We start from the raw sequence: 23751 nt of genomic DNA, 5'->3' as shown, positions 1-23751 counted from the left end.
CCTCAGGATAAGCCAAAACTTTGCTCCTTCTTTGGGGGAATATCTTCTCTGTGATCAGGTTTCCCTAGATCCTGGCTGTGCCATCTCGGGGAGTCCATTCTGGGGCCTGGCTAATTCCCCAGGAACACTTGCCCTGTGGCTCAGCTTCCCTGGGACGAGTCACCCAGGCCCCTGAGATGCCTCTCTGTCCCCTCCTCACTGCATTTCACAAATCCACCTTTTCCTGAGAAGCAGGGTGGTGTCTGGTGGTTAAGTCCCAAGGCTCTGGTAGTCAGCTGCCGGGGCTCCAGTGTTGGCTCCAGGATTTCCTAGTACGTGTGAGCTTGGTAGAGTCACATACTCTCTCTGTTCTCAGGAATGGAGCTGCTAATAGCTTCTCTTTAAGATCCCCTTAATAGCTCTTGGCACAAAACGTGTACCCAATAAATGTTACTATTATTTTATGGGCCACTGGGAAGCTAGCTGGAGTCAATCCACAGCACATGGGGAGGAAACGTATTTCCTCACAGCCTCCCTGAGGGGAACTCAGGAGGAGAAAGTCATTTGGCAACGCTCTGCCCGGGGACCAGGACCAGCAACGGGGTTGGTGGAGGCCGCCCCGTCTCCCAAGTTGGCCTTTGTATTTTAAGACGTGTGGCTGGACTCCAGATAAGGCCTCAAAGCACTCAGTCCTATCCCGGAGCGAGCCGGCCCTCCCAGGCGTGCAGGAGCACCGACGCCAGACTCTGCTGGGGTCTCTGGCAGACGCTGGAGGAATTAGGAGCAGGTGGGGGCTGAAGCCAGGTAAGGTCCCCCCAGGTTATGGAACCCAGTGGGGCCTTTTAATTCTAGCCTTACGACTGCCATGCAGGTGAGAGCGTCCTAGAGGAACTTGGGTGGAAGGCGAAGCCCCCCCCATCCTCTCCCACTGCAGCTTCTTGGTAGAACCTAGGGGACCCCCCAACCCCTCACTGGCAGCCCCCAGGATTCTGCTTCCCCCCACGCCCCAGGCCCAGAGCTCCTCTCCGCCTGCCCCTCCCCTTCAAGCTTCTCCTTTGCTCTTCCCTCACCTCCCCCCACCTCCCCCACTGCCTCTCCCCCCTCCCCCCTGCCTCCTCCTGCCTCCTCCTGCCTCACTTCCTCCCAGCCCCACGCAAAGGCACAGGCAGTTCTTGGCCATATGGCTCTATTATTCTAATATTTCCCAGATTTTATGACCACAATGCTGAGAAAGTGTCAGGTGCTCCGAGACGCGGTCCTTGGCCTGAAGACGCATCTGCGACGAAAGCCACTCTCTGGAACGGAAGTGTCACCAGCGATTTTCCTCGTAAAAAAGTGGTAACCGCGACCCTGGGGCTTTGTGCTGCGGGCGCACCGCAGCTTCCTTCGCTCTGAAGAAGCCCAAGGGGACACGTTGGGCTCCCTCAGGCTGCACTATTAACAAGTATTAACTGGGAATTAGTTGGGGACAGTGACCCGCGGCTTGGACCTCCTGCCCTTCGGGCAGTCGTGAGCGCTGGTGGACACGCTCTGCCCATCCACGCAATGGGCTGGCCCTGGACACCTTCCTCTCATGTCACTGTGGGCATCTGCACGCTGGGCTCACACATCTGGCAGGTTACCCGCCTGGTGGACAAGCTCTGCCCATCCACGCGACGGGCTGGCCCTGGACACCCTCCTCTCACGTCACCGTGGGCACCTGCACGCTGGGCTCACACGTCTTGCAGGTAACCCGCCCACTCACATTCGCCCACCACTCGGCTCCTCGCTGCCCCGAGACCCCCACATCCGACTGAGCCTCCGCTTCACATTCACACATCACACGGCCCCCTTGGGCAACGGGTAATTCTCCACCCGCACCTCCTGCAGCTCTCGCTTCCACCCACCTGCACCCCCGGCCACAGATGCAGAGATGACTCCCAGCCCCCACTTTCCCCAGCACCCCGGCCGTTCTCAGACCCTGCCCTCCCCAGACCGGGACTCTCGAAGCTTCATGCCAGACACGGGCCCTCACTTGGCCACTCAGACACACGCAAAGCCGCTGGCCCGCCCCATGCAGGCACATGCAGGCACACTCACGCCCTCCGAGGGTAAGCCCTCTGGGTGGTGAGGATGCTCTGGGCTTCTATGAAGCTAGCCTCACCCCTCCCCCTCCTTGGAGGCAGGGGCTTTCTGATCCCCAACCCCCACCTGCACTCCTACCCCACCGAGCACTGCTGGCCTCAGGAAGAGCTCTGGAAACCTCAGGAGAGTAGGTGACTGTCGCACGCAGGTCTGCTGGTAACCTAGGACCCCTTCTGTCCTGAGCCAGCCAGCAGGGTTGCTCCCCATCTAGGGGAACCCATTTGGGGCATGGCTCAGTGAAGGAACACCTGGCCAACAGCTTCTGCCTGGAGGCCACTCGTTTCCCTTGAGTTTGTCCCCCACTTACAGGCTGATAACATGTAGGGGGGCCTTGGGCCCCAGCTGCTGTCCTCCATCCCTGACCAACTAGTTCCTGTCTCCTGAGGCCTCCTGCCTGCAGACAGAGACATGCTCGGGCAACTCCGTGCACAAGCTGACCCGCCCCCCCCCATCCCACCCGGTTGATGGGGCCCAGAGCTTCCAGCAAGAAGCCTGAGGGCAGGCCAGGCCTAGCTCCGGGAGCAGAGCTCTGCCCCACAGACACACTTTGAAAGGCATGTTCAAGCGCTATCCCCCCCGAAATGTCACCTGTTGCCTGTTATCCCACCGGTAAAGCTCCAGGCCTTTGGGTTTTGAAGATGTCACCTGCTTGGTCAGACAGCCCCTCCCTCCTGCAGAGGTTATCACCCCCCTGGGTTGCCTCCGTCCTGTTCTTCCAGCCTGAGGAGGGTGAGATGGCTGGGCAGGAGAGGCAGGAAGGAGCCAGAAAATAATAAATCCTCCCTCCAACGCCCTTTGCTGAAAATGTCAGGCATTCCATGGCGACCCTGCGGTTTACAGGACGGAGCTGGCTTTCAGGAAGACCCCGCTCCCCCTCCCCAAGCTCCAGAACTTGTCCCGCCACCGGGTAGCCGTGGGACCTTGGACAGGTGTCTGTATCTCTTTGAACCATTTTTCATCTTTAAAATGGGGATACTACGGGGTAGAGAATAAATAAAGCGCATGTGCATGTTCAGTCCCTCCCTGGCCCACACAGGAATCGTTGAACCTCTGGGTGGGCAGCCCTAGCCCTTGTCTTTCCCCAGAGTCTCAGGGATGCTGCGTTCCTGCCCAGAGCCCAGGCTGGGAGAACCAGCCCAGGCCTGAGGGCAGCCTCGTTGGCACTGGCCAGCTAGAGCCAAAGGAGGCTAAGCCCTGGGCCTCCTGACCCCCGCCCCTCTGGTGGAGAGCAGATTGTGTGGCGGGGAGGAAGGCACGGAAGCCTAGGGGTCCTGCCTGCAGCACAGAGACGCCTCCCTGCCCCTCCCCTACCCCAGGGCCTCCGCCTGTAAGGGTCTCCTCCCCAGCGGCAGGCTGCAGAACCGCTTGTTGGGCAGATTTAAGAAGCTTTTCTATCGTAATTTCAATTCTCACTGCAGCCCTTTGGGCGTAGGCATTTTGAATCTCTGTGGCTTATAGATGAGGACCGGGAACGTGAAGGGGCGCCTCCAGGTCACATAACTTCATGATCACACAACTGAGATTCCTGCTCGGATCTTCTGGCCAGGACGCTAACCCCCTGAACCCCCCAGGCCAGGGTTGTCCCCAAGGCTCCCAAGGACAGGGAGCTGAGCATGGGTGAGATTTGTCCCTCAGGAATGGCCACCATGGACACCTACTTTATTTGTTAATAAGACACCCTCTCCCCCCAAATGCCCCTCCCCGTCCCCTTCACCATCAGTTCCTTTGGGAACACACGGGGTAGGGGTGAGGGGTTGCTGGCAACAGAGCCCAGCTTCATGTCATTGCCACCCACCAAGTGGGTGGCACCTTCCACTTTCTTCTCCATCTGGCCTCTCCCTACGCCCTGTGCTACCTGAGAATCTCTGTAGGACCCTGGGCCCCTCATGTTGTGTCCTGCCACCCGGCTTTGAGTCCCATGCTTCCCTCTGCCTGGAATCCTCTCGCCTGCATTGCCCACCTGGCTGACTCCATTAGTCCTTCACACTCGGCTCAGGGGCCATCTCCTCCAGGGAGTCCTCTCTGACCCCTCTCCCCCAAAGAGCCTCACTATGTCAGGCCATTACCCATTCACCATCATAATGGCCCTTTCTTGTCTTCCCGGGGAGTAGTCGGTGGGTGAGCTCCACAAGGATGCAAACCTTGACTTCTCCTCAGTTCAGCAGCACCATGAAAAGGAGAGCTCCTTCTAAGTGTCAGCAACCCATCACACACTGGCTTAGGTAAAAGGGAATGGGTTGGCCTATATGGACCGGAAAACCAAGAGGCGTTGATCTGGCTTTGGACAAAGCTAAAAATGCAAAGAATATGATCAAGAATCTTCCTCTTTGTTACACACACACACACACACACACACACACACACACATCCCTCTCCTCTCTGTGGGGCCTTTGTTCTTCGATTCTCCACAGTGGTGACGGAGATGGCAACACCCAGCTCCAGCCTTCCGTCCTACGGGGGAATAAAGTCTGCTTAAGGAGAGTTCTCTTTCCCAAGAGAACCGGCAAAATCCCAGGAATTCATTCTGATCGGCCAGAACCAGCTGTCATACCTCTCAAGTATCTGGAAAGCAACTAAGCCCCACGGAAGCAGGTACAACCGAGGAAGGGAGGGAGTGAGGCGTGCTTCTCCAAAGAAAATAAGATCACTTTTACCAAAAGGAGGGAGAACAGACCCAGGGGACACGCAAACAATGTCCATGAACGCAGGACTTTTTAAAATTCAATGGACACACAGATCTCTTGGGGATCTTGTCAAAATGCAGGTTCTGCCTCAGAATGTCGGAGACGGGGCGTGAGAGTGTGCTTTTCTGGCAAGTTCCCCGGCTGCTGTTCCACTGGAGTGGCGGAGGCCGCTTTGAGTGGGGAGGGCCCTAATGCCCCCTTAACACCTGCCCCGAGCCGACAACTTGGCAACAAGCGAGGGCCCCAATGCGCTGATGGCACTTGGTGCCCACCTCAGGCCTCCCCGCACCCTGGGCCGGGCTGTGCCTCTCGCATCGTCCCTCACCATAACCCGCCGAGGCGCACAGGACAAGCCTTCCACCTTCTTCCTGTTTTGCAGATGACGAAACAGAGGCTCCAGGAAATTCTGCCCTTCTCCTAGGTCACACCTGTGCCGAGGAGTTGGGCCAGGTCCCAGCTACCTGTCTCTCTAAAGGACTCCCCAGAACCCGGCCCACCCTGCTACGGTCCCATTTTCCTGGGACTGGAAATTCCCCGGTCCCCCAGGCAAAGGGTTGTGTCCTCTGAGGTGTGCTCAGTTTTTTACAGCTGACTGGGGTTACCTCCTGGCGCTGCTGTTTGTAAATCAAAGTTACGAGGGACAAAGGTCATTTGGGCAGCACCACCTCCCCCCACCTTGGTTATTTTTAACCTCTCCTTTATCAGTTTTCTCCTTTCTGCTCTCCAGTTGCTGTCATTACGTAATAGATACGGTCTCACCCAGGGCGGGGTCAGTCACACCTGGGCTCCAGGGAATGAAATGTGGGTGTCCCTGGCACCTGATGCCCCCTCCCGGTGGGGGCTGGGAGCTGAGCATTTGCAAGTGATTTGAAAGAGGACTGCTCAGAGGGTCTACGGGCTGGCCCCAGATGATGATCATTAGGGAGCTCGAATACGGAATGAGCTACTGAAGAGGGAGCGAGAACCCCATCTGTTATGCCTTGAATTGTGTGCCCCCCAAATTCATGTATTGAAATCCTAGCCCTCGGTACCTTGGATGACCTCAGTTGCAGGAAGGGTCTTTGCAGATGTGGTAATTAGTTAAATTCAGATGAGGTTGTACTCGACTAGGGTGTGGGCCCCTCATCCAATATGACCCGTGTCCTTAAACAGAGGGGACATTTGGGCGCGTGCGTGTACACACACACACACACACACACACACACACACGAGGTCAGCCACGTGAGGAGAACAGAGATGAGGGGATGCAGACGAAGCCAAAGAACTTGAAGAATCGCCAGCCAGCCTCCAGCAGCCAGGGAGGAGGCCGGGGGCAGAGTCCCTCACGGCCCCAGAAAGAACCAGTCCGGCTGACACATTGACTTCAAACTTCTTGGTCCCAGAACCGTGACTGCACATATCTGTTGTTTAAGCCCCGGGTCTGGGGCACCTTGGGAGGGCTGAGCTCAGACACAAATACCCTGTCTCTAGAGGCGCTGGAGCTGAGGCTGACAGTCCTTGGCAGGCAATAGTCCTGTGGACAAATTATGCAAACCACCTACATAATTTCAATTTTCTAGTAGCCACATTTAAAAAAGAAAAGAATCAAGGAAATTAATTTTAATCGTATATTTTATTTCCTACAATATACCCAAAATATCATTTCAATTGGCAATAAGCCCTAAAAGAGCTGTTAATGAAATGTTTTATATTCTTTGTTTTGTACGAAGTCTTTGAAATCTAGTGTGTTATTTTCCACTTAGAGTCTCAGTCTGCTCGGGTTAGCCACTCTTCGAGGGCTCACTCGCCACCCATAGCTAGTGGCTACCATATTAGATAACGTCCGTCCAGTGCTTTCTCTCCTCCACTTGGTGACTTTTTTTTTTTTTTTTTTTTTTTTTGGAGGGAGAGGAGGAGAATGAGTCTCAAGCAGCCACCATGGGACTCCATCTCACAACCTGGAGATCAGGACCCAAAGTCGAAATCAACAGTGGGACACTGAACCAGTGGAGCCACCCAGGCGCGTCCTATATCCGGGTGGCTTTAAGCATTCTACGGATCCTGTGACAGCCTGTTTCCAACTAGAAAAATGAGAACAATACGGACACCTCCTCCATAGGGTCTGTATGAGGATTAAGTAAGAAGTCGTCTGTTTAGTGGGTTCCTGACACTGGGTAAACTCCTAGCCAAGCACTGTTACAAATTTGTTGGCATCAGACCCAATATTTAAGGACGTCCCCACTCTAGAGGATCATAGAATCACTGCATTTCTCCCCAGGCTCCTCTCAAAGCCACCTCCAGACCAGCCCGAATCCCCCTCCTCCTGGATGGGTCCTGGCTCCCATTATAAACTCTCAGAGCACCCAGGGAAAGTCTCATAATTTAACAATTTAACTATTCTGTTAATTGTGTTATTACATGTGCGTGAAGCTGTCAGTACCTCCAGGTCCAGGATCTGCCTTCTCCGGTCTCTCCCCTGACCTCTGAGTTCTGGACCGATCCATCTCTCAATTGGGCAGCAGACCCCAACTGAGTGAGCGCCCATCCCACGTCTGCCGTTGGACCCTGTTGGACCTCGAGTGGTGTCAGTTAGTGGTTCTGTGGGCTGATTCACCCACGCACACCTCTCAGATGCCCGCAGAGGGGTGACCTCTGGGCACCAAGGCCCACAGCAGAGAGTAAAGTAGTAGCCATACCTCTGGGCCAGCCCAGGGTTGGAGGTCCTAGAATTTCCCAGAACGTCCAGCCGTCATGCTGTCCAACATGCCTTTTATGGCTTGCAGGCAGGGAAAGGATTCCTGCCATGGGTTCCCTGCCCTGGGCTTGGGTGGGCCTCACGCAGAAGCTCCTAGAGGCCAGCATGGCAGGCCCAGGATGAGACTCAGGTCTGGCAGGAGACCGAGGGCTGCCCTTTGAGCCACCCGCCCTTCCCATCTCTCTCTTGCCTAATGGCATTTTGTGGCTTATTTAATATACGTCGCACCCTGATAGAGGCACCCTGATAGAGGCCCCGCAGACTGGGTAAATGAGTCACCACCACCTCCAGGAGGACCTGATCTGGGGGAGAGTCAGTCAGGCCAGCCCTGCCCAGCCCAGCCCCTCCTGAGCCACAGCTCCCACCCCCAACGCACACAAACAGTTCTGCCGGCTGGTGATCACACTAGGGCTGGGCCCACCCCCAACAGGGAAAGGCCAATAGGCACAACAAGTCTTGTAGGCAACGCTCCCCCACTTGTGCTTGTGTGAACAGCTCCCTCCTCCCTTTCAGGGCTCTGACTCAGCCATCTTCCCTACAGATTACGGGGGGCTTTGTCCCCCCGCCCCAGCCCTAAGCCAGTCCTCTAGGTCCATCCTATCCCCATATCCCCTGCCAGCTCCTCTCTTCTTCATGGAGGTGAAGACCTGGGTGTCAAATCACACCCTGCCACCTACGAGCTGTGTGGCCTTGGTCAAGATGATGAACTTCTCTGAGCTCCAGATTCCTCAGCCACAAAGAGGGATGGGAATAACGTCTACCTCATCGGGCCACTGGGAAGTTTAAAGGAAGACAAGTGACCTCGCATGCATGGCATAGCGAGTGGCGCACTAGCAAGCCTATAGCTTAAATGTTCCCAACCCATCATGGCCGTGATTATCATTCGCTTGTAGGGGGAGGCAAAAAGCTTATTCTTCTCCAGGAACACACATTCCAATCCATGGCAAAGCTAGGAGACACGATGTCCATTTTACCTGCTTTACCAGGATTTTGCAGCCTATGACTCCTTGCTGAGGAATTTGCACTGATAGAAGGAGCTCATTCATTCTGCAAATATGTCCTGAGCACCCGCTAGGAAGTGACTTGTTCTTGGTGATCCCAAGAGCAGAACCGGGGCGTGTGGATGAGAGACCGTGCCCCGCAGCTGCCCAGACCCACATCACAGAAGTTCCTTTTGTGCTTTCTTGAGGTGACAGCGGGTTCTGCGCCTGTGTCCCTGGAGCGAGGTCCTGGCACGGCCCAAGCTGATGTCTAAGAGGACGAGGCGGGAGAGGATCATGCTCAGAGATTCGGGCCAGCTCCGGTGCTGGGATCCCTGCTTCACCCAACTCCTGTGATACTGGGAAAGTCAATAGTTTTAGAGAGCCTCAGTTTCCTCCTCTCCTAAATGGGCAGAACCGCACAGGGTGGCTGTCAGCTCATGCGTGTGGAGGCCTCTGCCTAACTATATTCTTTCTTCCTTCTTCCCGCCCTCCCTCAACCATCCGCTCACCCACCCAACATTTTTTTTTAATTTCTTTTTTTTTTTTCAGCTACTGTGGGGGAGGTAGAAGGAGAGGGGGACAGACCCAGGGCTCAACAGTGAGGAGCCTCAGTCCATCATCCAGCTCCACGCGGCGATGCTGGGGCCACGGACCAGCTCCTGGGAAGGGCTGACCCCTCTTCAGCCCGGCCCAGGTGACTGGCCACCCCTCTGGGCCCAAGCCTGGCCTAGGTGAGAAGAAGCCCAGGCTCCTGGGCAGATGGCCAGGGTGGACCTCCCCCCTGCTTGGACCCCAGCCAGCACCACCACCCCCCCTGCCCCCGGCTGGACTTGTGACCTTCTATTTCCTGTCGCTTGGCAGGAAATGAGTTCTGAAAGAGAAGAGCTGTGTGGGCTCCAGACAGTCCACCCCCGCATCAGGCAGAAAGTACCAAGAGGGGGAGGTCCCAGCCATTTCTACTCCCTTCCCTCAGAAAAGCAACGCTTTTATACAAATCTCCCCAACAGATTTCTGCTTTGTTCTCTGGAAAAAATGGGAACACGTGGCCACCGCTAGCCCCAAGAAAGGCTGGGAAAAGGGAGCGGGATTACCATGAGTGGCTTAACCCAGGGATCAGCACCATTTACTGCAAAGGGCTAGAGGGGAACTATTTTCGACTTTGGGGGCCACGTGGTCTCTGCTGCAACTACTTCACTCTCCTTGGCAGTGCGAAACCCGGGAGCAAACAGGTAGGGCTGTGCTCCAGCAAAACTTTAGGGACACTGATGTTCAAATATCACGTCAGTTTCATGTGTCACAAAATATTCTTCTTTGATTTTTTTTTTTTTTTCGAAAGCCATTTTAGCTCATGGGCCATACAAAACCAGGTGGCAGTCCGATTTGGCTCTCAGTTTGTAGTTTGCCAGTCCTTGGCTTAGACCAGTCATAATCCATCACCTGGGGTGGGACATGCTGTCCCTCCAAGGAAGGGTGTGTGTTTGGCATGTGGTGTGCTGTGTGTGTGTATGTGCGCGTGCGCCTGTGTGTGTGGTATATGTGTGTTTACCAACACCCACCTGGGGATGATGGGAGGAGGGTGTACTAGAGGAGCGACTGGTGGCGATCCCCACAGGCCGTACTGTGGGGAGCACCGGGAGCACAGTAGCATTTGAACCCAAGCCATCCAAACTTGAGAGCCTACCCTCGTGGCCGCCATGCTCTGCTCAGAGACCTGGGCTCGCTGTGAAGGTAAGGCTGGGGGGAGGCATCAGGACTAGGCATCAGGACTAGGCACGTGACCAGGCATCAGGACTAGGATGTCATCAAGAAGGCTCACCACACAGAAACCCAAGTCTACACACTCCCGAGGCTTTCCAGTAGCCTCTTCTCTTGGGAGGACCCGGGTGAGAGATCAGAGGAGCAGAGTACAGGGAGGAAGGAGGAGCTCCCACCTCCCACCCCCCCATGGGAATGCACATCCCCCCCCCCCCATCTGTGGAGATCGGGTGGGGGCTTCCCTCCGGCCCTGGAGTAGGATTTCCGTTTCCCTTGACAATGACAGACCGGAAATTGGGTCTTATTCTCATGGTAGGAAGAGAAGCCCTCCCACTCTCCCTGAGTTCCTTTTTCTCCTGCTTTTCCCTTCTGCCCGCCCTAGTACCCAGGAGATCGGGACGTATCTACAGCTGAGGAAGCCTGAAAGAAAGTGGAAGCTCAGAGATGTCATCCTTTTAGCCATTAAACATTTTCTTTAGCTCCTACCATATGATTTGCTTTTTAAAAGTCATTCAGTTCCCGCTGAGCATGAGCAAGGCTCTCTTCTGGGGGATTTTACGTCCTTTGACTCATGTAATCTTCCCCAAAACCCTGTGAGGTACGTGTCATTAAACCCATTTCACAAAGGTGGAAACGGAGACCCAGAGAGTTTACTTACGTAATGACAGAGCCAGGTTTTAACCCAGGTCCGACCGACTCCAGAGCCCCTCTCTCTGCTGTCACCCGCTGCCTCTACCCCCAGGAGGCCCTGGAGAGAATGGAGGGTTGGGGGTTAGAGCTCAGGTGTTGGAGTCAAAGAGACTTGAGTTCAAATTCTGGATGACATATATACCAGTCTAGAGCAAGTCATTTACTATCTCGTAACCTCAGTTTCCCCTCCTGTGGGGGCTAGGAGAGCTATTCTGTTTTTCTGCTGCACCATGACTTCCTCTGGGGAAACCACGAGTCCCCATTCCTTTGGTTCTCCTGGGAATTATCTCACTTGCCAGCTGCAGGAGTGAGCATATGCCCCAGGCCTTGCCAATTACAGCATCTTGTTCTCCAGGCCTCAGTGATGAGTTCAGGGATACGTACATGTGACTAAATCCAGCCAATGAGAATTTGGCTGAGGGTTTTTGCTGGACCCATTAAGAAAGAAAGGCTCTCTTTTTGCTTGTTGGGGTGCAAGCCTAGAGTTGCTTGTGGCCATGTTGTCACCACACATGAAGAGCCTGTCTGAGAGGGAAAAAAAAAAGCAAAGGAAGGGAAAAAAAAAAAAAAGGCAGAAGTGAGAGACCCTAAGAGAAAAAAGATTCTCAGTGACTTCACCTGAGCTCCTGGCTCCCCTTATGCCTAAGACCTACCCTTTGTTGTCTTAGTTATATAAGCCTACCTGTGTTTCCCGCTGTGCCGGCCAGTCTGAGCTGTTACTTGGACACTTGCAGTAGAATGAAAGCCGCAGGAAGGCAAGGGTATTTGTGAAGTCAATGCTGTGTCTCCAGCGTTGGGCACACAGAACGTCCTCAGCCGACCTGAAGCACATCAGGTACAGCACCCCCCGCCATGGGATGTTGGGAGGATAAAGTGGGGATGGATGGATACGCAAGGCTGGGCCGCAGGCCTGGCACAGTGAACCTCAGCAACCACGGCTCTGAGCCAGAGCACGTGCCCTCCTGCAGCTTCCCGCCCGGCGGACTATCTGCCCCACTGTCCGTAGGCAGGTGCCAGGGGGGCTAGATCGGGAGCAAGAATCGAAGACCAGGAGTGGAAACCACAGTACTCAAAGCTACAGAAACACTGGGAAGGGAACCCAGAAAACACTGCAGACCTGGTCCCTGCCCTCCAGGACTCTCTTTGGCACCGTCCAGTCTTTGTGACTCCCCGCCACATAGTTCCCTGTGACCCAGAGCTGGAGTCACTTTGCTGCTGTCATTCAACACCAGGCCACCCCCCAGGCCTGTGAAGCCATTAGTGGACACTACCCTCCACGCCCCATACCCCCTGCCACAGCCTGATGCATGGGTCACTTTTCTAGTTGCCCCTAATATCTCTATGGTCTACTTCCCAAAAACCTCACTTGCTGACCCTGTCTATTGTGGAGGTGGGAGTACTGCGGGCCTGTTGGACAGTCAAGACATGCTCCTCCACAGCCTTCTGAAAATACATGTGCTCCCCATTCCCAACAAGCACCCCCAAAAGGTTACCCTCCAAATCTTATTCTCCTTCTCATTTTCAGTCTAAGTAATTAAACTCAACACCTCCAGGGCGATTAAAAATTAATTCTGCATTCAACATGCCCGGAAATGAAATGCAGTGGGAAACACACTTGGTGCTCCTGGCTGGATGTAATTAGAAAACCATCCTGCTGGGGGAAGGAGGGGAACTGTGGCACTGCTGCAGCCACAGCAGGTGCTGCTCCCACGGTAACAAGCCTCTTCTTGGTCTCTAATCCCTCAGGTTTATGAGGCTGTTGCTGACGGTGGTAGGGCACAGGCAATTAGTTTACACGAAGGGTCTTTACTTCTAAATAGACAAGGGATCACGGGCACCGCTTCTGAGCAAGCCTGTTGGGTCCCCACTCTCTGTGCAGCGCCCCCTCCAACAGCCTGCCGTCTGCCACTGCCATTCCCTCCTCCCCCCTCAGCCATGCCATCTGCACCGAGCCTGGCACCGTCCCAGCGCCCCCCACCTGCTGCCCCTGCTGCCCCATCCAGCCCACTCTGGTCCTCTCCTCAGCCATCCCTTTGCTTCCAGTGACTATCCCCCAGGGGTGGTCCCTGCTGCAGACTGGCCACCCCGGGGGATGTCTTCAGGGCTCCTTGTCTCCCAGGCAACAGCCTGTTGCTTGGGATGCCAGCCCAGAGGCTGGCATTCCAGGATGCCTCAAAAGGGCATTTCCCTTCCCCATCGCAGAAGCCACCAGGGGCCTTCGCACCTCCCACACCATCCAACTTTCCCATCTGGTGCCTCTGAACACCGTGGGCAGCAGGAAATATCTCTTTAACCCTCGAGGGCTAGAATGCCTTACTATTTTGAGGAGCTAAGTAGCCTGAGGCAGACCCTTTGCACAAGACGGATCCTGTCCCTAACTATGAACCATTCGACGGCAACAAGGAAGAAGGAGAAGTTCTAGGTCTTTCTTGACCTTCAGGAAGGACTAGGATAGTGCTGTGCAACGCAGCCGCCACTACCCACAGGTGACTATTAAATTATTTTAAATAGCATAAAATTAAAAATTCGGTTCCTTATCTCACACGTCGTTTGCGGCTCCCTATTGAGCAGTGCAAATACCACATTCCGTCGTCGTCACGGAAAGTTCTACTGGACAGTGCTGCCCTAGAATATAAGCTTCCAAGTGTGGGCATGGAAGCTGGGCAGACCCTTGGCCTTTTACACCAGGATCCTGGGCAACACGCTTAACTTCCTGAAGCCCCTCTCTGCTTTTTCCTCCATAATTACAGCTATCTCAGGGAGTCACAAAGTCCAAAGGAGAAATCCAGGTACACGCTCCGCGTAGCCCACGATAGTAGGAAGAGTTGGTATATAGAAGCTGTTGACTCTTGCAGTAGAGGGCACAGCCTGATGAAGCAGAAGGATTTCTGATAAAGGAGACTGAGTTCTAGCCCCAGCTCCATCACTGGCCTGTAAGCCATGCAGGGAGGCTGGGACCCATACAGCCTACATTTAAAAGAAGGAATCAGAAAAAGTCTAAGTGAAATGGAAAATCCAGCACAGATTTTCCTCTGGAGCCTGGGACCCAACATCCAATCTCCTGCTGAGCATCTCCAGTTAGCTGCATCACACAGGGTCCTTAGAACCCAGAATCCCCAGTGGGATAGAACACCCCCCACCTCCAGTCCCCTGTCCCTCCTCTAATTCCTACTCAGGAGCAGCACCGGTTTCCATGAAGCTAGGCTTCACCTGCTCAGTCTCCTAAACCTATTATCCTGGGATGTAAAGTTATCATCACCATTTTACAGACAAGGAAACTGAGGCCTGGACAGACTGCGTACCTTGCTAGATAGTGGGTGAGTCCAGTCCCAGACCGGGCGCTCTTAAGTAGTATGTGGTGTCTGCCTCAGTCTGCCAATAAGCCCCTTGACATTGTCTACTTAGATCTGTTCACTTCTCATTAACCCTGTAGCCAGCACCCTAATCTGGCCACAAGGCCTCCGAGGGGCTTGGAGCAACAGTGGCCTCACTGGTCCCCAGGCCCCACCCACTCCTCGCCCCCCGGCTACAGTCCCCTATATAAGCTGCATTGGCAACGTGGTTTTCCTGATGAGAGTCCTTCATCATCTTGCTCACCATTGTGTCCTTGGAGCCTGGCACTTAACGGGTGGTCCCCAAATACTTGGTGGAATGATTGTATGAATCTTTTGCAACAGTCCAATCCTGGAGACTATTGGGATTATAGGTTCGAAATGGTTTGGGAACACTTAGACTCGAAACAAGGTCATCTGTGCGAGATGTCAGGAATGACCTGACGGGTAAGTTCTTACAACTGTGAGGACACAGGCCAACAACTGATGCAGTTCTTTCCCTTCGGAGAAAGAATGGGCCAAAGGGGGGACAGGAAATAAAGTCAAAGAACAAAAACGTGGCCCCAGGCCTCCCGGAAGGAAGTGTGCCTAGCAGCCTCCGGGGAAGGACAAGCCGGACTCGCTGGACTCTTCCCCTGCTAGTGCCATCAGTACCAGGGACTCTGGTTTGGGCTCTGGTCTCCAGAATTTGGCTAATATCAGCCAGGGCCAGATGACAGTCACCTCCGGGTTCCTCAACAAACATCATTTCGGGCTCTGGGAAGCGGGCTGTGACTGTTCCGCACCCACGGCCCTTCCACGAGAAATTCCTAGGCAGAGGGTCGAAGCACCCCCACCCACTGCAAAGCATTTTGAGTTCATGAGCGGGGGTGAGTGGGTGGGTGGGGCCTGGGGACCAGTGAGGCCACTGTTGCTCCAAGCCCCTCAGAGGCCTTGGTGGCCAGATTAGGGTGCTTACTACAGGGTTAAAGAGAAGTGGACAGGTCATTTCATGACTCTGGGGCCTCCGCCTTCTCTTCCGGAGATTGGGGTTGAGCTAGATGGCTTCTAGAAGTTGCTTCATGTCCGTGTTTGGGGCCTGGAGTCTATGGAGCATGGCTGTGGCTCCTCACCCAGCCTAACTTTGGTGTTTCAGTCCTACCCCCATCAGAAACTGACTCTTGGGCTGAGAACATGCCACACACAGACCCTCACCCAAGGAAGGCTCAAGGATGAACCCTTCTTAGCATCTGTGCAGATAGGGTCAGAGGCAGGGCCTGGGGTGGGCACTGAGCTGGGGCGGGGGGTGCGGCGCTCAGGAGGACCTGGGTTCTGGCCAGCCTCAGTCCTGCCACTGAGTATCTGGCTACTTCATGAATTTATGTTTCATTTCTTCATCCATAAAATGGACATTAGACACCTGGACCTTAGTTTGCTAGTTCCCAGCCTAGAGTTCCCCGAGAATTCTAAGGAAAAGATACTTAAAATGGAGAAATCTGGTGGATCCCACCAACCATGCAAACTTAGCATTGCCAGTAATGGACCCCAGGGATATTGTAAGCCTCCTGGTGTGATGCGGTGAGAACATCACCCATGCTCCATTCTCTCCTCCAGAAATGCTCGATCTGATTCTAACTCAGATAGTCAGATCCAAAGTAAAGGACAGTCTCTCAAACAATTGGCAATGATGCCTTAAAATGTCACTGTTGAGGGGCTCCTGGGTGGCTCAGTCAGTTAAGCATCAGCCTTTGCCTCAGGTCATGATTCCAGGGTCCTGGAATGGAGCCTCCATATCGGGCTCCCTGCTCAGAAGGAAGCCTGCTTCTCCCTCTACCTCTGCCCCATCCCTACTTCTCCCCTAATCCTAGTTCTGCTTGCTAGTTCTCTCTCTCTCTCTCTCAAATAAATCAATAAGATCTTTTAAAAAATAAAAAAATTAATAAAATGTCACTATTGGGCACCTGGGGGGTTCATTCATTAAGCATCCACCTCTTGATTTGGGCTCAGTCATGATCTCAAGGTTGTGAGATCAAGCACGGCACTGAGCTCTGCCCTGAATGTGGAGCCTGCTTAAGATTCTCTCTCTTCCTCTCCCTTTGCCTTTCCCCCGGCTCATACTCTCTCCCTCTCTAAGAAAAAGAAAAATTAATTTAAAAAAAAAAAGTCACTGTCATGAGAGAAAGACAAGACAGAGGATAACTAATCACCTGATGCGTGTCTCATGTTAAGATTCTAGACTAAAAAGAATATTATTGGTGGTTTTTTACTGGTTGGCTCAGTGGGTTAAGTGTCCAACTCTTGATTTCAGTTCAGGTCATGATCTCAGGGTCATGAGCTTGAGCCCAGATTCGAGGGCTCCAGGGTGAGCAGGAGTCTGCTTCTCTGCCTCTGTCTCCCCCTTTGCCCTTCCCCCTCCCCCCCTTTTTTAATTAAGCCTGTTTGGGATGGAATTCTTATCACTTGCAACTACAAGTGTCCTCCCTGATCAGAAGATGTCCTGGCGGCGATGGAAAGAACAAGACCGAGGTAGAAGTCCGTTCCAGGCAGAGCAACGGTCCATGGAAGCCCATGGAATGGGGTTTCCATAAGTTCTTGGAGGCCCCGCATCAACTCCTGGCTCTGTCACCCAGTAGCCTTCCAACTCTTCCTCTCTCCAAGCCACAGTGGCCTCTTGTATCAAATGAGCTCCTGGCACCGACTTCTCAGGGCTGTGGAGATAAAGGTAATTGCGCCCGGTGCAAAGTAGACTCTCGACACATGATTGCAGAACAAACACGCTGACCGTTTTGGCTCGAGAAGGGAATGAAACATAAAAGTAACATGTGATAAGGTGTGCAAGGGCAGGAAGGTTGATCTGTTGACCCCTTCTAGGAGCTTTGCACTTCTTATCTCCTGTCCTCACAGCAACCCACAGGGCATTGCCATACGGTTTTCAGATAAGGAAATTGAGGCTCAGAGAAGTAAATTAGCTTGTCCCAAATCACATAACTGACCAGCACAGGTGCTACAATCCAGTCTAACTGACTCCACCCCCCATGCCTTTCCCACCAAAATGACTATTCCCTGTGGACGGAGTCTGAGACACCTGGGGGCGTCCAGGACTGGCCAAACAGATGGTCTTTCTGCAGCAAAGAACAGTAAGCTGCCCAGCCTGGGGCAATTATGTTTCTCTCCAATACCAGCTGATTCATAGGTGGACTGAAAGGCCAACCAAGGCAGAGAGATCTTTCTACCCATCGCTTCTCCAAGGGGCTGAATCTGGCAGGCCAGACTCTGGCGGTGGGAGTGACTGGTACGGACAGCAGCTTGGGAAGAGTACAGAGGGGGAATCCAGGCCTTGGAGAGTGGATGGTCTGAGCTCCCCACAGAGGTGGGAAGAGACCTGGGTCCCCGTGACCAGCTGCATTCTGGGAAACAGGCAATTCCCCACCCAGGGGGCCCTGCTGTTGGGCTCTGGGGAGAGGCCAGGAGGAAGTGTGGGTTGGGGCCCACGAACACTCCCCCAGGGCTGAAGAGGAGGACTGGCATCTGTGGGGAGGCCCACGGGAGGAGGTTGTTTGTGTTTTTTCCTTCTCTCTCCAGCCCTCCCTTCTCCGGCCAGCAACTGGTCGAACCTGCAGGGCTGATGCCCAGCCTGAGTCCCTTCCTCTGACTCAGTGGCAGGGAAAGGGAGCGGCCCAGAGAGCCACCCACATCCCTGGCTGGCAGCCTGGCCCCCAGGGTCTCCGCGGCCACCAGCTTCCACTGGGCACATGTGGGACTTGTTCTTCCCGGTTTTTCCTCCTGATGCAAATGCCTCCAGGCACAAATGTTCGGGTCCCCCTCGGGCCTCCAGCAATCAGGATAAAGAGGGTTTTCAGGCACACTTCAGCCTTTCCTGATTTCATCTGCTCTGGCTCACGTCAACTCTTGAGGTGATTGATAACACTCCCATTTTATGGAGGAGTAAACTGAGGCCAAGAAAGAGAGACAGACGTGCCCAAGGCCATATAGCTAACAAACAGTCTGGAAGTGACCAGCATCCAAATCTTCTCACCCCCAGATTGAAGGGTCAGGGGTGCTGCCCTTTTCTCCCACTGGGGACCTCGGTGGACCTTACCACCCCACCCCGCATCATCTCTGTAAGTCCCTTGGGTGTCTCTTCTGCTGACCTCCTTGTTGTCTGCTAGGTACCGGGCAGCTGGGGAAGGGACCTCATCTCTCTCACAGCCTGGGGTACTCTCTGAGGTCCCTCCTTCTCTGGAAGGCTATGACCCCTGGAGCTGGCCTAGGTGGCAGGCCCTCAGTTCTCCCCAGCACAGTGCGGTTCTGTGCTCTGAGCCGAAATGGACAGAAGGCCCCTCTCTCAGTTTGCAGCCCAGACTCCAGAGAAACCTCTCAGCTGTTCCTTGAAGCCTTCTGCAGAGAGTAAAGGATCAGTATTCCTTGTCAGCCTGACCCCATTCACTCACTTACAGTAACGGGCTCTACTCAGGTCATGATTCCAGCGAACCAGCCTCTGCCCCACTACGACCAAGCTCCCTATGCTCCCTGTCCCGCACAGATCCATGCCCCGCCCCCCTTAGTAGACACCATCCCCCTGGCTGTTACTGGTTAAGGGATGGGCACATGACCAAAGTCAGGCCTAACAAAGCCAATGAAACTTAGTTCCAGAATTTCGGGCTCTCAGAGAAGCAGACTGGTTCTTTGCCCTGGGGAGAGGGTGTGAGGCTTGGAGCTTCTGCAGCCGTCTTGCCCCCAAGGTGTGGAACCTGCCCCTGCTGGGGCTGTTCCCTGGAGAAGAGCTGAGCCCAGAGACGACAGGGAGCGCCAGGTCTTGAGGAACTGTTTCGAGCTCCCGATAAAGCCTTGTCAGAAGCCAACCCCACTCCCTTGCACTTCCTTTCCAAGGCCAGTATGTTCTGGGTTTGCATTAAGCAAAACATTGGGTTTTGTATTACTTCCAATAAAAATTTTAAGGATACAGAAGGTCAGACTTGGGCCCCTTGCTCCTCTCCCTGCCCCCCCCTTACAACTCACCACACTTCCTCCTCAGAGCCCTACCTGCCCCCGTGCAAATGAACACATACAAATTGACACCCAGAGCTACTGCTCCTGGCCCGTAAGTACCACTGAAGGATTGACGGACGGACGGATGGACTTTGGACAGCAATGCTCACGCACAAGCGCCCCAGAGGGGGGAGGGGCAGAGGGAGAGGGAGAGAGAATCCTCAAGCGGACTCCCTGCTGAGCGTGGGGGCTGATGTGGAGCCTGACCCCAGGACCCCAAGATCATGACCTGAGCAGACACCGAGTCTGCTGCTCAACCCAGGCACCCCTACCTCCGCACTATTTAAAACTCTCTGCGCCGTATAGAAGAAGTTGTCCTGGTAGCAGCCCCCGGCCGGCTCGGTGAGGAGGGGATGGGTGGGGAAGACAGTACGGGGTCAAGAGAACCAGACGTGATGGCAAACGCTGGCTCTGCCTGCCTCCTGGGGGCCGGTGCCCAAGCAGGACCCCTACGCCCCTCACCCCCCACCCAGGGCTCAGGGAAGGCATCGTGCCTGACCTGGCTGGTGGGGCCTCCTACCACTGCCTCCAGCTGGAAGGATGCTTCAGAAGAAGGCAGAGACACCAGTGCAGTTGTGTTTTTAAACTGGCCCCTTCCCAGGACGCTTTCTCCCTGAGTGAAGAGGCCTTGGTGTGCCCTGTTCACTGTGCCCTCTGGCCTGGCTCCCTCCCAGGCACGCCCCCAAGCAGATCCTTTCTTTCTGAGAGCAGGAGCCTGGGAATGAGTCACAGCCTCGTTCTCATCATTCCTTCCTCACAGGTCAGGCCTTACCCCTTCTCTCTGCCAGTCCCTCCTCTGGGCCACCATCTGCCCCATGTAAGTGCAGGCCGTGCCCCGACAGAGCTGCCCAGAGAGCCCTCTGAGTGTGAGGCTGGGCGGGCAGCGTGGACCTCCCAGCTCCTCGAGTCTCCTGGGAGATGTGTGGCCTCCGGGATGGGCCACAGTCACCAGGGTCTGTCCCAGCCCCTAAAGGACCTCTCCTGGGGTCTCCCCCAACAAGCTCTGTCTTCCTCAAGAGTGTCAAGTTCATTTCTGGGTCTGTCCCAAAGAAGAGGAATGAAAACCCCTTGTGTCTCCTGAGCCCAGGCCCTGCTGTGAACTCTGAGTTCTCATTCCACCCTCACAGCCGCGAGCACTACCCCCACTGCAGAACGAGGAAACGAGGCTCCTGGGTGGCACAGCTCACACCTGCGCTGTCAGCACACCACCTCCTCTCGGCCCAGCCACGCGGCACGCTCCCCGGGGCGGCCCCGGGCTGGGCCTCTGCCGGTCCCTCTCTGCCCGCCAACCTCCAGCAGGCCTTCTCCGGGCGTGAGCCTGGCAGGCCCCAAGCCAAGGGTGGATTCTTTCACACTCTTCTGTCTGAACCAAGCAGGAGCAACCCCCGTGGTCTTCCTGCCTCATTTGGAAGAAGAGTAAGAAACCAGACAAGAAACTGTCCGTGTACCAACACGTCTCCTCTCGTGGCCACACCGCAGATGCCATCATTCTCCTCACAGTGGGGAATCTATGCCCCAGAGGTCCCTGAGCAGGGATGTCAGAAAAAGAGAGAAAACCAAGAGGCTGCTGGGGCACATCGGTGGCTCAGCTGGTTAAGAGTCAAACTCTTGATTTCGGCTCAGGTCATGATCTCAGGGTCCTGGGATGGAGCCCCACGTGGGGCTCCACGCTCGGCCAGGAGTCTGCTTGAGGGTTCTCTCTCCCTCCACCCCTCCTGCTCCCTCTCTTTCTCTCTCTCTCAAATAAATAAATACATTGTTAAAAAAACGAACAATCAAAAAACCAAGGGTCTGTCTTGCCAGCCTCCAGAAGGGCATTTGTTTGTGGGAAGTAAACAACCTCTCCCAGCAGTCAAAGGAATGCGCTACTTTAAAAACAAATTGAAGTTAAAGGGAACTTGGAAGCTACGGAGAGTCCCTACAGAGGCCCTGGGAAAGTTTTCTGTCAGGGGGCTCCGTGAGGAGTGGTTTGTTCAAGAGGGTGAGTCTCAGAACAAAGATTTACCTCAAGCTCAGTTCAGGCCGTCCCTCCACAGTATTAAATCACCAAAAGAACAGTTTAATATGCAGCAGGTAATCCTGGTGGCTCCTAAGAGATATACAAACAGTCTGGGACCTTGTAGAATCTTCCAGAATCAGTTCTCATCCCATGCGACACATTAGAATCACCTCAGGAGCTTTCAAAGCTACTGATTTCTGGGCTCACTCTAGACCAGCTGAGTCACAATAACAGGATGGGGGCTGGGCAGCTCTATTTTTTAATCTTCTCAGGTGATTCCACTGAGCTGGGTTTCTCAAATTTCTCTGATGAGAAAAATCACTCAGGGGGCACATTAAAAAAAAGGGAAAAAAAAGGAAAGATGGTGTCAGGCTCCCAACTGGTCCATGTGGCCCAGGAACATGCATTTCTTGCAGAGTCTCCCCCCTTCCATCCTAAGTGCTCCAGAGAGGGCTTCCCTGGGAATAAACATAGCACCCACTTTCTTCACACTCCTTCCCACTCTTTGTGCTTGTATATTCCTTTCCGTGTGTTTCCTGCCCATCTCCCCGTAGACTGTCAACCCCATGAGGGCAAGAACCACAGCTGTTTGGTTCTGCGTAGTGTTGGGGCTAATAGCGCAGGATCTGAAGCCTGACCTGCCTGGGCTCCAACCCCAGCTCCACCGCTCACCTGTTCTGCCATCTTGGTCAAGTTCCTTCTCTTTCTCGTGCCTCAGTGCTTTCCTCTGTGAAGGGTAAATGAAGGTAACCATGTGTGCTTCACCTGGTTGACCTGAGAAATAAAGATCACAAACAGTAAAACATTTAATGCAGCTCCTGGCTCGTAGACAGTGGTCCGTAGGTCAAAATGTTAATTACCTTGATTATCTTTTGCTCCATAACACACACTCTGGAACAGTGGCTTCAAACTAGAATGCTTCAATGCCTCGCAGTTCTCTGGGTTGACGAGTTGGGCAAGGCCGGGCTGCGATGGCTTGTCTCTGCTGCCGGTGGTTGGCAGTCAGTCTGCTGGGGGCTGGGGGCTCCACCTGCCTCACGCACGTGACTGACGGCTGCCTGAGGCTTTTGGTGTGGGCACCCCATTTCCTTCCCATGTGACCAGCGGGCTAGCTTAGGCCTCCCCAAAGTGGCAGCTGGGCTCTGAGAGGGCGAGATTGACAGTCACTGGTCACTTTTGTAGCATCCTGTTAGCCAAAGCAAGTTACAAGGTCATTGCAGAGTTAGGGGATGGAGAAACCGTGCCAGTGTTCAATAGGGAGAGTAGTGGAGACTCCCTGGACTTTTGAAATCCTTCATCATGGTTATTTTCCCGTGTCTAGCATGGAACGCACAGATCCTGTATGCATTTACTACCTATTTGTTGAAGAGATTACATAGGTGGATAAACAGAGGAGAAACTGGAGACCAGAGAGGAAAATGGACTTGCTCAAGGTCACACAGCAAACGCCTGGCAGAAACCTCTCCTGGTGCCTGGTCCCGCCTCTTCCCATTCCACCAGTCTGCTCAGACAGCTGCCCGTCATTCTCCAAAGGACTGCCTCACTCCTCAGCTTCTGCAGAGCCTCTGGAGATGAATGTAGAAGGCCAGGATTGCGCTTGCTTCCTGAAGAGTCTGAGACGGGAAGAAGGGAGCACTCACCGTTTCCGTGGGCACAGAGCATCGTAGAGAATGGTCCGGGCATCAGCAGAGCCCCCTCCCTGCGCTTCTTGGCAGGTGGGCGGGGGCCAGGGTGGGAGTCCGAGGCCAAGGCAGACCACGGTATAGACACTGCCTGGCCTGTTTCTCTCCCCCTGCCCCAGCCAGGGGGGGGGGATGAACACCCACCCACCGACACACACCCCTCACGCTCTCCTCACCCTTTAAGCCCTTGGGAGAAAGCTGGCACAAGACTCGGCCTGGAACAGCAATCTCACGGCTTTTGAACGGAGAGTCTGGGGAGGGGAGCGAGGAACTCAGCTAGCCCAGGAGGACTTGCAAAACATACTCTCATTTTCTGCTCCCATGCATCAGCCTTCCTGTAGCTCTGGCACTCGGGAAAGCAAGGCCTCCGGGCCTCATGTCTTCTCTGCCCAGGAGCTTTCCCGGGGCTCGCTGAGTCACCGACCGGCTGCAGAGAAAGCACCTATATTTAGCCCGAGGTAAATGAGCTCCGCAGTCACCCAGACCACGTTCCCTTGTGGCTCTTTGTCACAGCTGGTGCGACTGAATGGGGACCTCATCCCAGGGGGCCGCCCCCAGCAGGGTACCCACATCTCCTTCCTCTGGCAAGTCACTCAGGTAACCGAGTGTGGCTGAGGGGCAGTGCTGGGGCAAGAGCAGCCCCCTCCTCCGAGGGCAGCGTTGGATCGCTGGCATTGTGAAGAATTCCTGTGTGTCGCTTTCTGTGGGCTTCATTGTTGTTTTTAACGTTTCTGTGCACCATACACCCCATCTTGTGCCCG

At 54.4% G+C, this 23751-nt stretch overlaps 2 long non-coding RNA genes across 4 annotated transcripts; one reads left to right on the top strand and one right to left on the bottom strand.

Annotated features, from left to right (window-relative positions):
• The first annotated feature begins 4260 nt into the window (after positions 1-4260).
• On the top strand, positions 4261-6907 carry LOC123388695. Its single transcript, XR_006603191.1, has 2 exons — positions 4261-4695; positions 6672-6907. It is a non-coding gene; the product is annotated as an uncharacterized LOC123388695 (long non-coding RNA).
• On the bottom strand, positions 6381-23470 carry LOC101670560. Of its 3 annotated transcripts, XR_001181410.2 has the most exons (6): positions 23167-23470; positions 22169-22921; positions 21981-22082; positions 21315-21398; positions 10918-11007; positions 6381-8860 (listed from the first exon to the last, which is right to left on the bottom strand). It is a non-coding gene; the product is annotated as an uncharacterized LOC101670560 (long non-coding RNA). The 3 variants fall into 3 exon arrangements; XR_001181409.2 differs by having other exon boundaries at positions 22169-23470; XR_200312.3 differs by lacking the exon at positions 21315-21398 and having other exon boundaries at positions 22169-23470.
• Positions 23471-23751: the final 281 nt, after the last annotated feature.

This window comes from Mustela putorius, unplaced genomic scaffold (genome assembly GCF_011764305.1).
Source record: "Mustela putorius furo isolate JIRA1106 unplaced genomic scaffold, ASM1176430v1.1 tig00003909_pilon_pilon_pilon, whole genome shotgun sequence".
NCBI classification, from domain to species: Eukaryota; Metazoa; Chordata; class Mammalia; order Carnivora; family Mustelidae; genus Mustela; species Mustela putorius.
This window is presented reverse-complemented; position numbering and strand designations above follow the sequence as displayed.